This window comes from Triturus cristatus, chromosome 2_1, assembly GCF_964204655.1.
Source record: "Triturus cristatus chromosome 2_1, aTriCri1.1, whole genome shotgun sequence".
Lineage (NCBI taxonomy): Eukaryota > Metazoa > Chordata > Amphibia > Caudata > Salamandridae > Triturus > Triturus cristatus.
The window spans coordinates 123154532-123170397 of NC_140581.1; the positions used below are offsets into that span (position 1 = coordinate 123154532).

General features: G+C 50.2%; 1 protein-coding gene across 1 annotated transcript in view; it reads left to right on the top strand.

The window, feature by feature from the left end:
• Positions 1 to 15866, top strand: part of DCAF12 (DDB1 and CUL4 associated factor 12) — a 304177-nt gene that overhangs the window by 247077 nt on the left and 41234 nt on the right. The window lies entirely within an intron of this gene.

Sequence of the window (15866 nt, forward strand, 5' to 3'; positions counted from 1 at the left end):
TAAATCTTGTCTTAACTTATCGGATGGGTTCTCCCTTCAAGCCCTTACACAAGTGTCCCTTGAAACTGTTGTCTTTCAAGACGGTTTTTCTCATTGCGATCACCTCGGCAAGGAGGGTAAGTGAGCTTCAAGCTCTAAGTTCAAAACCCCCGTTCTTGACCATTCATGCTGAAAGAATGGTACTCAGGACCAGGGCTGCTTTTCTGCCTAAGGTGTTAACTCCTTTCCTTCTGGGGCAGTCCATTACCCTTCCTACCTTCTATCCTCACCCTTCCAAGGAGGAGGAGCGGCTTCACTGCTTGGACCCTAAGAGGGCGGTGAGCTTCTACCTTGACAGGACAAAAGACTTTCGAGTTGATGGCCAGCTCTTCGTGGGCTTTGTTGGCTGCAGGAAAGGCAGAGCGGTACACAAGCGCACCCTTTCCAGCTGGATTGTCTTGTCCATCAAGATATGCTACTCTTTGGCTGGTAAGGAACCTCCAGAGGGTTTAAGGGCTCATTCTACTAGGGCTAAGTCTTCCACGTCTGCTTTGTCTAGAAGTGTTCCTGTGGAGGACATTTGTAGGGCGGCAACTTGGGCCTCCCTCCACACTTTCGCAAAGCATTACTGCTTGGATTCCGAGGTGAGGAGGGATGGACACTTTACTCGTTCCGCCCTTCAGGACTTTCAGGTATAGAAGGGTGGACACCCTCCTCCGGGCGTGGGACTGCTGTGGGAATCTTTTCACAAGGTGAGGAATCCACTGGCAGATGTATCCATCAGAAGAACAAGTTACTTACCTTCGGTAACGCTTTGTTCGAGGCATATGAGCTGCAGATTATACACTGTGCATAGATCGCCAGCCGGTGTTGGGCCCGGATGTTTGCAATTTGTTTTTCCTCTTGGAAAGTCTTTGGAAGTCACAAGTTTGGTGACTCCTCCTCTGGTTCGTATTGCGCATGGGCTTCGGCTCCATCCTCAGATTGTTTTTTTCTGCCATCGGGCTCGGATGTAATACTTCGCGCTCCGGTTCCGAACTTCCCAGTTCACCGATCGACGCACAAATCCTCGCTCATCGAGCTTCTTCAAAGATATAAATTATCTTACTCATCTTCTCTTCGGCACTTCTTCGATTCCGGTGGTCGATGGCGGCCTTCGGGCCTATTCCGGCTCCGGTCTCGGCTGATGGAAAGAACTCCCTTCAAGAAGTGCCCTAGATGTGGGTCCAAGTTTCCCCACACCGATCTCCATGAGGTGTGCAACCTCTGCCTCTCCCCAGAACACGAGGCCCGAGACTGTCCCGCCTGCATGTCTTTTCGCTCAAAGAAGACCATTCGAGATCGACGGGCTAGATGCAACATGGCGCACTCCTCGACCTCCGCTCCAGTCGACATCTTCGGGGACGACGTCGAAGCTACGGGACAGCAGGAGGACGACTACCTCGTCAGCGCTTCCGAGGCCGACGACTCAGACATGGAGGACATCACCCCGGCGCAGCGGGTCGTGAGTACAATTCCCCCCCTCCCATGCCCACGCCGATACCGAAAAAGGCTTCGGTCACACCTTCGCCTCCGGGCCTAGGCAAGACCAAGGACACTGCTTCTCACACCCCACCTTCGGGCCCGGTAAAGAAGCCTATTAAGCCTTACGGCAGCTCGGGCTCGAGCCAGCCGACCACCGGTGCTGAGAAACACCCTTCGGCACCAAAGAAAAAATCGGCCTCCACCTCCACACCGAACACGGCACCGAAGCCTTCGGGGTCGAAACCTGCCCCTCCGGCGCCGACCAAACACCACAAGACCCTCGGCACCGACACTCCCGTGCCGAGACCTTCTTCGACACCGACCAAAAAAACGGAGGGTCCAAAGAAGGCGTCGGCCCCGAAACCTTCGGCGGCGACCGAACAACCAGTGTCACAGGAGCTTTTCACACCGGATCCTTTGCAAAAAACCCTCAGCAAGGATCCAAAGACTGGATACTTGACATTGTCTTCAAAAAAGAGACACTTGGACAAGCCAGCTCCACCTCCACCTCCAAAGAGAAAGGACATTGCTACCTCTCCTTTCAGGGTGCCTTCCCCACCTCCTCCTCCTCCACCCTCTCCACCTCCACCCCCTCCACCCCCTCATCGTTCCCCCACCTTGTCTCCTGTCCCAGACGATTTGGGGGACCCTTACTATGATCCAGCAGATGTTCCACAAGATCCCACCCCTACTGGATCTCCACACCCATGGGATGATTATAACAATCCGGACATCCCCGATGTCCCACAGGATGACCTTTATCCATCTAGGCCATCCCCTTCTGAAGATTCCTTGGGTTTACACCATTTGTTTCAACGGGCGGCACACTACCACGGGGTGGAGTTACATACCGACCCAGTGGAGGAGGATTTTCTCCTAGACACCTTTGACGATACACATAGGTCCACTGCCATTCTACCTATGTTAAAGGGCGTAATTAAACATGCCCCAGAGATTTTTAAAGACCCAATCAGGGCCAGGGTCCTAAACCCTCGGATAGAGAAAAAATAGAAAGCCGCCCCCACAGACCCTTCTTACATTAAAGGCCCTGCACCATTGGACTCCCTAGTGGTATCTACAGCTAGGAAGCGCTCAAATTCTCAGGCGTCAGGCGAGGCGCCCCCACCTGACAAATAATCCAAGCTCCTAGATGCGTCAGGGAAGCGCACTGCGTCACAAGCGGCCAATATCTGGCGTATTGCCAATACGCAAGCACTGTTAGCCCGTTACGACAGGGCGCATTATGATGAGTTAGAGACCATCATGCACCATCTCCCTGAAAAGTACAAGACTAGGGCTAACTAACTTATTCAAGAGGGAAAAACAATAACCAATACCTCGATACGATGTGCCCTAGATGCAGCAGATACAGCCTCCAGGGCCATAAACACCAGTGTCCTTCTCCGTCGCCATGCCTGGCTCAGGGTTTCAGGGTTTAAACCAGAGGTTCAAGCCTCTATATTAAATCACCCATTCGACCAAGATCATCTATTTGGCCCCAAAGTAGACGAAGCCCTCGAAAAAATTAAAAAAAATACAGACACGGCGAAATCTATGGGAGCCCTACAAACGCAGACTCCCAGGCGCTCTTTTCGCCGTTCTTCCTTTCGGAGCACGGGCAGAGGCTACTCCTCGGACAGTGCATCCACATCCTATAAATCCCCTCCTCAATCTACCTTCACGAAGGGTTATCAAAGAGGCGGATACAGAGGCAATAATAATAAGGGCAGAGGCAAAACAAATACCGCCCGCTCTGCCACACCTCCTGCCCAATGACTTTTCCCTGCTCCCTCCAGACCATTCCACTCCGGTCGGAGGCAGACTACAACATTTCCTTCACGTCTGGGAGACAATCACCTCAGACAGATGGGTGACACAAATTATTCGGTCAGGGTATTGCCTAGAATTAACATCTACACCCCCCAACATCCCACCCAGGCACCGCCCTATGTCGCAAGAACATACTGCGCTACTAACACAAGAGGTGATCTCCCTCCTGCAAAAAGGAGCAATAGAGCAGGTCCCCATAAATCAACAAAATTTAGGGGTCTACTCCCTGTACTTTCTAATTCCAAAGACAGACGAGTCCCTACGACCCATCTTAGATCTCAGACCTCTAAACACCTACATTCATTTAGACCATTTTCACATGGTAACCCTCCAACAGGTTCTTCCACTTCTCTCCCAGAACGATTTTCTCACCACTCTGGACTTGAAAGTCGCGTACTTTCACATCCCAGTACACCAGTCTCACAGAAAGTACCTCAGGTTTGTGGTAGACGGACAACACTACCAGTTCAAGGTGCTCCCGTTCGGGGTAACAGCACCAAGGGTTTTCACCAAGTGCCTGGCAGTAGTGGCTGCACACCTCCGAAGACAGCACATTCACGTCTTCCCCCATCTGGACGATTGGCTGATAAAAGCCACGTCCTACCAACAATGTGTGCAACATACCGCCGCTACGGTCCAACTACTTCACCAGCTAGGTTTCATGGTGAACCATCAAAAATCCCACCTGGTACCATCACACACAAAACAGTATCTCGGTGCCACCATAGACACCTCAAAAGCCATAGCCTATCCCAATCCTGCCAGGATTGCAAAAATACAGGTGCTGCGTCAAAAATTCCTATGTCAACGCTCTCTCCCAGCAAGAGTGTTTATGCAGCTCATAGGGATGATGGCATCTTTATAGTGCCCCATGCAAGACTCCTAATGCATCCACTCCAAGAGTGCTTGGTGCGCCAATGGAACCAGGCCCAGGGACAACTGACAGATCTGGTGTTGGTAGACGATCGCACCCATCGCTCTCTGCAGTGGTGGAACACCACAAACCTTTCCAGAGGTCGACCGTTCCTGGACCCGGTACCACAAATAATCCTAACAACAGAAGCATCGCTCTCCGGCTGGGGAGCTCATCTGTTACATCTCACAGCACAGGGCACGTGGACACCGCAACAGAAGTTACTCCACATCAACCATCTGGAGTTACTGGCGATCTTCCTCGCCCTAAAATCCTTCCAGGCGCAGATTTCAGGCAAGGCAGTCCTCATTCGCACAGACAACATGACTGCCATGTACTACATTCAAAAACAGGGGGGCACACACTCTCCACAGCTCTCTCAATTAGCACAGAGCATATGGAGATGGGCAATTCCACAAAAGATTTTTCTCCTAGCCCAACACGTCCCAGGAGTACAGAACACCGTGGCAGATCTGCTGAGCAGGCAGACACAGCAGATCCACGAGTGGGAACTTCACCCACAGGTTCTTCACCCGTTCTTTCAGAAGTGGGGGCATCCACACATAGACCTATTCGCCACCCACGAAAACAAAAAATGCCCAAGCTTCGCCGCCAGATATCCACACCCATTGTCCGAAGGCAATGCGATATGGATGAACTGGTCAAACAAATTTGCATACGCTTTTCCACCTCTCCCACTAATTCCATTAGTGGTGCGAAAGCTACAGCAGCATTCCCTAACTCTGATCCTGGTAGCTCCAACATGGGCCAGACAACCGTGGTACACCACACTGCTGGAACTCTCAGTAGTACCACACCAAAAGCTACGCCTCTCGCCATGCCTCCTAACCCAGAACCATGGACAGATCAGGCACCCGGACCCAGCTCAACTCAACCTTGCGATCTGGCTCCTGAGGTCCTAGAATTTGGAAACCTTAACCTTCCCCCTGATTGCATGAACATTATCAGGGAAGCTAGGCGCCCTACTACTAGGGCGTGCTATGCAGCAAAGTGGAAAAGATTTGTTGTTTACTGCCACAACAACGCAATCAATCCTTTAAATGTATCCATACAGCACATTATATGTTATTTACTCCATTTACAAAGGTGTAACCTAGCATATACTTCCATTCGGTTACACCTCGCTGCAATTGCTGCCTATTTACAAAATAGGCAGCACCTCTCACTTTTCAAAGTGCCTGCCATCAAGGCCTTTATGGAAGGCCTCAAAAGAGTAATTCCACCCAGAGTGCCACCCTCACCTGTTTGGAACTTGAATATAGTTCTCACACGGTTAATGGGACCCCCTTTTGAACCATTACATAAGTGTGAGCTGCAATTTCTCACATGGAAAACAGCTTTTCTAGTGGCCATTACTTCCCTCAGAAGAGTTAGTGAAATACAGGCACTCACTATACAGGAACCTTTTCTTCAGATGCATCACAACAAGGTTGTACTCCGCACCAATCCCAGATTTCTACCCAAAGTCATTTCTCCATTCCATTTAAACCAGTCGGTAGAATTGCCAGTCTTTTTCTCGCAACCATAAACAGTTGCGGAAAGAGCCTTACACACACTGGATGTTAAAAGGGCTTTACTTTATTACATCCAGAGAACACAACCTTTCGGAAAAACCAAACCGCTATTTGTTTCCTTCTCCCCACCACATAAAGGCAACCCTATTTCCAAATCAGGGATAGCTAGGTGGATTGTAAAAAGCATACAGATTTGCTACCACAAAGCAAAACAAATGCTATTGGTTCCCCCTAAAGCCCACTCTACAAGGAAGATAGGGGCTTCTATGGCTTTCCTAGGGAACATACCACTAGATGACATCTGTAAGGCAGCGACATGGTCAACACCGCACACCTTCACAAAACATTACTGTGTAGATGTGCAAACCAAGCAACAAGCTAGTGTGGGCCAAGCTGTACTAAAAACACTGTTTCAAACGACTGCAACGGATGCCGGTGGTCGCCGCTAGGGTTGGGTACTGCTATGTAATCTATGCACAGTGTATAATCTGCAGCTCATATGCCTCGAACGGAATATGCTACTTACCAGTATGCATCTATTCTTGGCATGTAGAGCTGCAGATCTATACACGCCCACCCGCCTCCCCGGCTACCTGTATCCGTTCCAATCTTATCTTATTTAGATACAATACACATGGGTTTCTTTACTGTTACTACTACGCTCCATCTTTCCCTGCTAGCGAAAAACAATCTGAGGATGGAGCCGAAGCCCATGCGCAATACGAACCAGAGGAGGAGTCACCAAACTTGTGACTTCCAAAGACTTTCCAAGAGGAAAAACAAACTGCAAACATCCGGGCCCAACACCAGATGGCGATCTATGCACAGTGTATAGATCTGCAGCTCTACATGCCAAGAACAGATGCATACTGGTAAGTAGCATATTCCTTCTGGTGGATACAGTATCTGCCTGTGGATTTCTCACTGACCCACCCGCCTCCCCGTTGTCCACCCTTCTATACCTACAATTTTAATGATGTTTCAAAATGTATTTGTTACTGTCAAAGGCATTGTTATTTCTTTTGCCTTCCTATTTATTCTTCACACTGTGTGTGTTGCATTGTATATTATGTACTGTGTATACTGTGTATATATTGCTGTCAGTCCGTCAGTGTGCCTCGAAGACACAGAAAAAGTGCGGAACTGACTGCATCACGCCGATGAGGTCTTCTTATGCAGCCGGTGACGTCAGCGTAGTCGCGAGCGGAACCGTGTCTGTGACGTCATCTTCGACCTCATCGATGTGGACTGCTACAAAAGTTTCCGAATGTAGCTGGCGCAGGGGATATTCACAAGGTGAGGAATCCACAGGCAGATACTGTATCCACCAGAAAAAGCGTTACCGAAGGTAAGTAACTTGTTCTTTAGTCCCTTAATTTATTCACTCCAAATAAGGACGGAACTCTCAGGCCAATATTAGATCTCAGACCGCTAAACCTGTACATACAATCCGACCACTTCCACATATTCACGCTACAACAGGTCCTCCCCCTGCTTCAACAAGGCGATTTCCTTGCCACTCTAGATCTCAAGGACTCCTACTTCCACATTCCTATTCACCCTGCTCACAGGAAATAACTACGGCTTCTTGTGGATGGACAACATTACCAGTTCAAGGTCCTACCATTCGGAGTCACAACAGCACCCAGAGTCTTTACAAAATGCCTCGCGGTGGTAGCAGCCCACTTAAGAAGACAACACATTCATGTGTTTCGTTACCTAGACGACTGCCTTATAAAATCCAAGTCACGCAACCAGTGTGTACAAGACACATACAACACAACACAGCTGCTACTCAACTTGGGATTCACAATAAACCTCACCAAGTCGCATCTACACCCGTCCCACACCCAACAGTATCTAGGTGCGACAATAGTTACTTCCAAAGCCCTTGCATACCCCTTACCCAACCAGGATAGCCAGTATGCAAGCCCTCATAACAAAATTTCAGCCACAACACTCACTACCAGCTCGAGTGTTTATGCAGCTGATGGGGATGATGGCCTCTTGCATCTTAATCGTTCCTTACGCAAGACTCCAAATGCGTCCATTACAGGAATGCCTACCACAACAATGGAACCAGGCTCAGGGTCAACTTTCAGATCTGGTGTTGGTAGACAGCCGCACATATCACTCTGTGCCATGTTGGGACACTCAAAATCTTTCCAAAGGACAGCCGTTCTTGGACCCAGTTCCACAAATGGTGCTAACAGCGGACGTATCGCTCACTGGCTGGGGATCTCATCTCTTAAGCAACACCATCGAGGGGATGTGGACCCCTCAACAAAAACTCCTCCACATCAATCACCTGGATCTACTGGCCAAATTTCTAGCCCTAAAGTAATTCCAGAAACATCTCCTAGGCAAAGCTGTCCTCGTCCGAACGGACAACATGACCGCAATGTACTATATACAAAAACAGGGCAGAACACACTCTGAAGCTTTCATGCCAAGCACAGTGCATTTGGAGATGGGCCATTCCTCAAAAGATATACCTCTAAGCACTGCATCTACCTGGGATTCACAATCAAATTGTGGATCTGCACAGTCGTCAACAATAGATTCACGAATGGGAACTTCATCCGCAAGTTATTCATCCAGTTTTTCAGATGTGGGGCTACCCAGACATAGATCTGTTTGCCACACATTTAAACACAAAATGCCCAAACTTCGCCTCCAGGTATCCACACCCATTGTCCAAAGGCAATGCAATATGGATGAATTGGTCAGGCAGATTTGCGTACGCTTTTCCACCTCTCCCAATCATTCCGTTACTGGGGCTCTAACTCAAACAGTCTCTCGTAATGATCCTAGTCGCGCCCACATGGGCCCGACAACCATGGTTCACAACACTACTGGAACTCTCAGTAGTCCCACACCAAAAATTGCACCTTTCCCCAAAGCTTCTCATGCCGAACCATGGAGAGATAAGACATCCAGAACCAGCGCAACTGAACCTAGCGATCTGGCTCCTGAAATCTTAGAGTTTGGTTACCTCAATCTCCCACCAGACTGCATGAACGTTATTAGAGAAGCTAGACGTCCTACTACCAGAGCCTGCTATGCAGCGAAATGGAAAAGATTTGTTGTTTACTGCAATAACAACACCATCAATCCACTAGATGTTGCAACTCAAAATATTATCTGTTATCTCCGGCATCTACAAAGATGTAATCTGGCATACACATCCATACGATTATATCTTGCTGCTATAGCCGCTTACTTACAGAACAGACTTGTTGTCTAGGGTACCTCCCATTAAAGCTTTCATGGAAGGCCTTAAAAGGATAATCCCTCCCAGAATTCCACACTCGCCAGTATGGAATCTAAACGTTCTTAATAGGCTCATGGGTCCCCCATTTGAACCTTTACATATATGTGACTTACAGTTCCTCACATGGAAAGTAGCTTTCCTTGTGGCCATCACATCTCTCAGAAGAGTGAGTGAACTCCAGGCATTAACCATACAGGAACCATTTTTGAAAATACATCACAACAAAGTGGTCCTTAGGACAAATCTAAATTCTTAGCTAAAGTAATTTTGGCCTTTCACCTTAACCAGTCTGTTGAGCTTCCAGTCTTTTTTCCTCAACCAGACTCAGTAGGAGAACGAGCTCTTCATACGCTTGACGTCAAAAGAGCTATTCTTTATTACATTGAAAGGACAAAAAAATTAAGGAAAACGAAACCACTTTTTGTAGCTTTCTCACCACCACATAAGGGCAATCCTATCTGCCTTGGTGAACACTATGCCTCTGGGCACCACATTTGTTGGAGGCGATTTCAATGCAGGTTCTTCCTGCCCTTGATACAACAGGTCCTCCCTCCGCCTCTCGTACGGCGCAAGCGAAGCAGCTCAAGAACTGGTCCAAGTCACTGAGCCTCTGCGATACATGGCGCACATGGCACCCCCGCACCACGCAATTTACACACACCTCCGCAGCCCACCATACCCAGGCGCGCATAGATGCAATCTTTTTCCCTGTGCCCGATTGCTCAGAGATTATAGATGTCCGCATCCTGCCTCGAGGTATATCCGACCACTCTCCAGTGCTCCTTGGCACGGGGGCTCCTCCTCCGTCGGCCCGCCAAACATGGAGAATGAACGCATGGTTCCTCCAAGACAAGGAGTTCAAAAAGGTGGTGGGGACGGAGCTCAAGCACTACTTCCTCTACAACGACGGCTCCGTAGCCTCACCGGGTACCCTATGGGAGGCAGGAAAGGCAACCATCCGGGGGGATGCAAAGGGACAGCTCAAGAGCCAGAGGCAGGCACAATTGCGAGAAATCTCTACTATCTCTGTCTGACGATGCTGCCCAGGCCCGACAGCTGGCTCACCTTCGGGAAGAAATTCGGCAACTATCTCTGGACGCTGCTAAGCTCCTATGGAGGTTGTCAGTAGCGAGAATTTATGGTGGGGGGGACAAGAACGGTACGATCTTGCATAGGCTGGCCACGTATCCCAGGGCGAACCGCATTATCACAGAGGTGGAAGACGAGGCCGGAACGGTGCACCTTTCCCCCATGGCGATGGCCAACACCTTCGCCGCCTTTTATCAACGTCTATACACAGCGTATGCCCCTTACCTATCACTCGCTGAATTCCTTGAGTGGGGTAGGATGAGTCTCCCTCGATTGGAGGCGACTGCCCAGAAGGACTTGGACCGCCCCATTTCTCAGAAGGAAATCGAAGAAGCAATCTCCCTTACCTCCTCGGGCAAGACCCCGGGCCCAGACGGCCTTCCCCAAGGGTATTACGCGGCATACCGCGAAATCCTAGTGCCCCGTCTGGCCGACCTGTTTCAGGAAGTGGTGGAACAAGGGTCCTTCCCGCCCGAGACTGACATCGCCACCATTGTGGTCCTCCCGAAATCCCAGCCTCCTTCGCGTTACTGTGCGGACTACCGTCCCATCTCCCTCCTCAATACAGAAGTTAAGCTGTACGCCGCCTTTCTGGCTCAGCGGTTGAAGCCCTATTTAACCTCCCTGGTCCACCCAGACCAATGTGGCTTCATGCCTCAGTGTGGGACCTGCCATTGCCTCCGGAGGCTGCAACTGGCTCTAGCCCACCGGCACCTGCTAACCCCGTATTTGGCTCTCCTGTCCATAGACTTCGAAAAAGCATTTGACTCGGTGGATTGGACATACTTGCAGGATGTGCTGGCCGAGTTGGGGCCTCACATTAGGGCCCTTTTTCATGATCTTTACGCCCACCCGCGAGCGCGTGTACTGGTCAACGGTGTGCTGTCAGAGGCCTTCCCCATTAGCAGGAGCACTAGACAGGGTTGTCCCCTCTCACCATTGCTATTTGCCCTGGCAATGGAGCCCTTGGCCTCCCTGGTGCGGGCTGAAGACCGAATTCGTGGCTGGGAGTGGCCTAATGCGGAAACGGATAAGATCGCACTTTATGCGGACGACGTCCTGATTTTTCTGGCTGACCCAGCCTCCAACGAGTCTTATTGCCTCCAATTCTTGCAAGCCTTCGGGCAGGCCTCTGGGCTGCGTCTGAACCCCGGGAAGTCAGTTCTGGTTCCATTGCACCTCTCTAGGGACTGCTACGATTGGCAATCTACTATTCCGCTTTGGCGACAATCCCTTAAATATTTAGGGAAATGGATCACCCTTCTTCCCGAATTGGGCTGGTCCCTTAATGTCGCCCCACTAGTTAAAAAGGCCAAAGAGGATCTCTATAATGTCCTCCAGAATACCCCCTTCTGCTTCCCCAGGTCCTGGTTCTGGGAATTGGACAGTCTAGCTACCAAGTTTCTCTTGACTGGGGGGAGGGCACGCCTGGCTCTGTCTGCCTGCAGGATCCCCTCCTTCAATGGGGGAATGGGGATGACCCATTAATACCTTTACTTTCTGGCTGCGCGTCTTCTGGTGGTCCATGATTGGCTTAATGGGGCTGGTCTGATCCGGCCTACCGGCTCGAGCTGAATGAGCTGGGACTATCTACAATCTGAGCAATACTGTACGGGGGGCCCATTCCATCTCTGCTACGTGACGCGCTCCGTGTTCTTGGCCTGGCGGGCCTCGTTGCGCCACACCGGGTGGACGCGTAAGCTGACTCAATGTACACCCCTCTTGCATGGGGCTTGGCTCCGGGAAGTTAGTGGGCTGCAGGGGTTTAAATCGTGGGACCTCATTGGCATTTCACACCTAGTGGATGTCTGGGCTAAATGCCGTATGCTTTCCTTCCAGGAGCTCCGAACTCGTTACTCCTTACACTCTTCTCAATTCTAAAAGTATCTGCAGCTTTGGCATGCCCTCCAAACACACATCGCGGATGACACAAGGCTCCCCGACTATAGCCCTACGGAGGCGCAGACCATGCTGGGAAACCTAGGCAAGGGTGGCATCTCCCGCATATACCCGCAGCCGGGTCTGGTGGCGCAGTGGACAAATGCATCCACTGTAGGGGCCTGTGTTCAACCTCATAGTCACAGGTTCTAATCCCGGCAGGTCCGATCAGCCTTTCATCCATCTGAGGTCGATAAAATGAGTACCATTGAGTTGGGTAACAATATACATCTGTTATTCAGCGCCTTGAGACTTTCGGGTGATACGTGCGCTATACAAAAGTACATGTTATGTTAATATGTTTATTATGTTTGTTATGTTATGTTTATGTTAAATACTGCACCCTAGTCAACAACATCCCCATATCCCTGGATAAGTTGAGGGACCAATGGGTGGAATGAGTGGGCCCCCTTTGACGAGGTGGATTGGCGCGACGCCCTCATGGCACCCAGGAATGTCACCACCTCTGCCAAACTTAAGCTGATCCAACTCTATTATTTACATGCGGCGTACATCGCTCCCCTGCGCCTACATCGAGCGGGCTTGAGCCCAGACGCGTCTTGTGCGCGATGTAATCATGCCCCGGCTGACTTCTTTCATGTGGTTTGGTCATGCCCCCAACTGGAGCGGTTCTGGGGTGCCATTGAAGAAGAGCTTACGGAGGTCCTGGGTTGAGGGGTTCCTCATGACCCGCGGCATTCACTATTGGGAATCACGGATGGGCTAGATGGGTCCAGGAGTGACAAGCTATTTTTTAATACAGCCATGATAGTGGCCAAACGTGACATAGCGGCGACATGAAAATGTCCTGACCCGCCAAACATTGGGAGGTGGCGAAGGGGGGTGGACTGGTGTGCGACCCAGGAGAAGGCCCTCTATGTGGCGAGAGGGTGCCCCCAAAAATATCGAAGGGTGTGGGGGAAGTGGTTGGGTACTGTGGAGGGTTCGAAATTATTTGTCATTATTTTTGCCTGTGTATGTCCTATGGGTGCGGATTTGTGGGATGCTCAAACTGTGAGAATACAATTGATTTATTGTCCTCCGTGCTTTTGCTGATTTGTTCTATGCGTTGTAAAATAATAATTTTGATTAGCAAAAAAAAAAGGGCAATCCTATATCAAAATCTGGAAATTGCCAGGTGGATTGGTAAATGCATTCAAATATGTATGTATGTATGTGTGGTCTTATATAGCGCTCAAATTACCCTTGGGCATCTCGGCGCTTGCATTGGGAACCCGTCCTGGTTTTTCCCTGTGAGATAACCTGTACTGGGCATCCCCAAGGTGAAAGCCAGGCATCCCGCCGCGGGGGGCCTTTGTGGAGATTAAGCAAGCTTGTTGCCCAGAGCTGCATAGTGTGAACTCGTGCTTGTAGTAGGCACCGAAGCGAGAATTATCGAGTCCGTGGCCAATTGGGCTCCAGACCCTGCCGCGTCGGGAATCGAACCCTGGTCCCGGGTCTGACCTCTGCTTCAGGGTATGCCTCCTCTAACCAGTGAGCTACACTTCTCCACATATCCATTCCCCCTAGAGCGCATTCCACATGCAAACTAGGGGCATCCATGGCATTCTTTGGAAACTTCCCCATGGATGACATTTGCAAAGCCGCAACATGGTCTACACCGCACACTTTCATAAAACACTACTGTGTAGATGTGCAGGCAAAACAGCAAGCTAGTGTGGGCCAGGCTGTACTAAGAACACTTTTTCAAACTACTGCAACGCATACAGGTAGCCACCGCTAACAGGGGAACTGCTGTATAGTCTATGCAAAAGTATGCGATCTACAGCTCGTATGCCTCGAACGGAAAATGCTACTTACCAGTATGCATCTGTTCTTGGCATGTAGAGCTGTAGTTCCGCTTGCGCTCACCCGCCTCCCCGGACACCTATATGTGTTGCAGTACTATCTTACTTGGATACATTATACATGGACATCTTTTCTATTTCTAACTAACTCCATCATCACCCTTCATGGCAAAACAATCTAAGGATGGAGTCGATGCCCATGCGCACTACTAACCAAAGGAGGAGTCACCTATCTCGTGACTACAAAGACTTCTACAATAATAAATAGCAAACATCCGAGCCCAACACCAGACGGCGATCTATGCAAAAGTATGTGGATCTACAGTTATGTGGATCTACAGCTCTACATGCCAAGAACAGATGCATACTGGTAAGTAGCATTTTCCTTTTGTGATATTCTTGCTTTCTTGTTTTTCCATAGAAAGTGTGACAGTAGGTTATCGATAGCTTTAAAGAAAGAGTTTTAGTGGCAAAATAGTGGTTAGGAAGTTGGTTAGTGCCGTCACCATCATTTTGGAAGTGGATTAGTGCTGGGACCATCATTTTGATAGTCTCCAACCTACCCCACTAGGTGATAGATTTTGGGGACCATTGTTAGGAGTTCCTCTTTTACTTTGGATATAGTATCTGATAGACATTTAGCCGCAGATTCCTTAACTTTGAACTTCCAGATGTCATGCTGGATCAGAAAGAGTTTTCGTAGCAGTACCCCTGCGCACTGGTAGGTGGAGTCTGTCTACTCCGCGTGACGTCGTCGTCCTAATCGGGACATCCGCATTTTCAATACAACAGCCACCCCAGCGCGCTGACGTCCGTTCTTTTCTTTCCACGCCAGCCAGCATAGATCTGTCGAAGAGAGCTGGCCCATGTCATTTTTTGACAGGCTTTTTAAAAAAACTTTTAAAGACTTATTTTGGTGTGCTAGGGATGTCTAGCAAGAAGACCTTGGGGTCAACTCTCCATGTCGTTCACGGCCCCCCACTTAGTATGTCTTTGGTGTCTGGAGCGCGACCACGACAGTCGTGCTCCAATTGCCTGGCCAATGCGCCGAAAGCTTTGAGGGAGCGGTCCCTAAAGCTAATCACTGTCCGGCGCCTCGGAGGTCGTTCTGTCGATCCCGGTCGAGAGGAAGGTCCGAGCACCAGTCCGGAGAATCAAAGTCCTCTTCTTCCAAGTCGTCAGGTGTCCGACGAAACACAAGAAGTCAAAAGCGTGCTTCAACTTCGCCACGTCCATCGCATGACGAAACAGAAGAACCTTGGCGTGTGAGGCCTTGTGCCGCAGAGCGGATGCTTGTGTCAGTTTCGCGTTTCCCGCCATCCCGGTACCGGGAGCGACCCCCCCACCCAACTGAAGGAGTTCTATGATGCCATGTGCACCATATTTGTGCGGCCTCATCCTGCCGGCACGCCTTTGGGCCCGCTAGCTTGGATGATGGAGTTTCTGTGGGTTCTGCGCCTTCGGCTCTGGCCACAACCTCCACTGGACCCATTCCTGGGTCAGGACCAGCGTTGGTCGCACCGTCACAGCAAACTTCCTTGCGCCCACTAGCGGTACCTCCCCAATTATCATTCCCGACGACACGTAGCCAGTCTGGCGTCCACCAATGCCGAGACCGGTGGCGACTGAGCCGTACGGCTCCATGCCGTTTAACCTTCCCTATTCTGAAGGGTTGGGTATGGATGAGAAGGATTGCGAGGGGGAGCTGGACCCCTTAGAAATCCCGCAACCCCAGAACATAGACTGGTATGAGGAACTGGGTGATGCCAGTGGCCTGGACACCACCCCAGATTCTGGCATGCTGTCTCCACCTGACCTGGCTACGCAGGATGTAGCATCGTTCACTATGGGGTGCGTAGGGCTGCTGAGATCTTGGACATGCTGCTCCTTACAGTTGCAGTTAAGACTGTCTTGACAGAGGTCCTGCAGTCTGGTGTCTGCTGCCCGGAACCCTTGCTGCCTTTCAATAAGCCCAG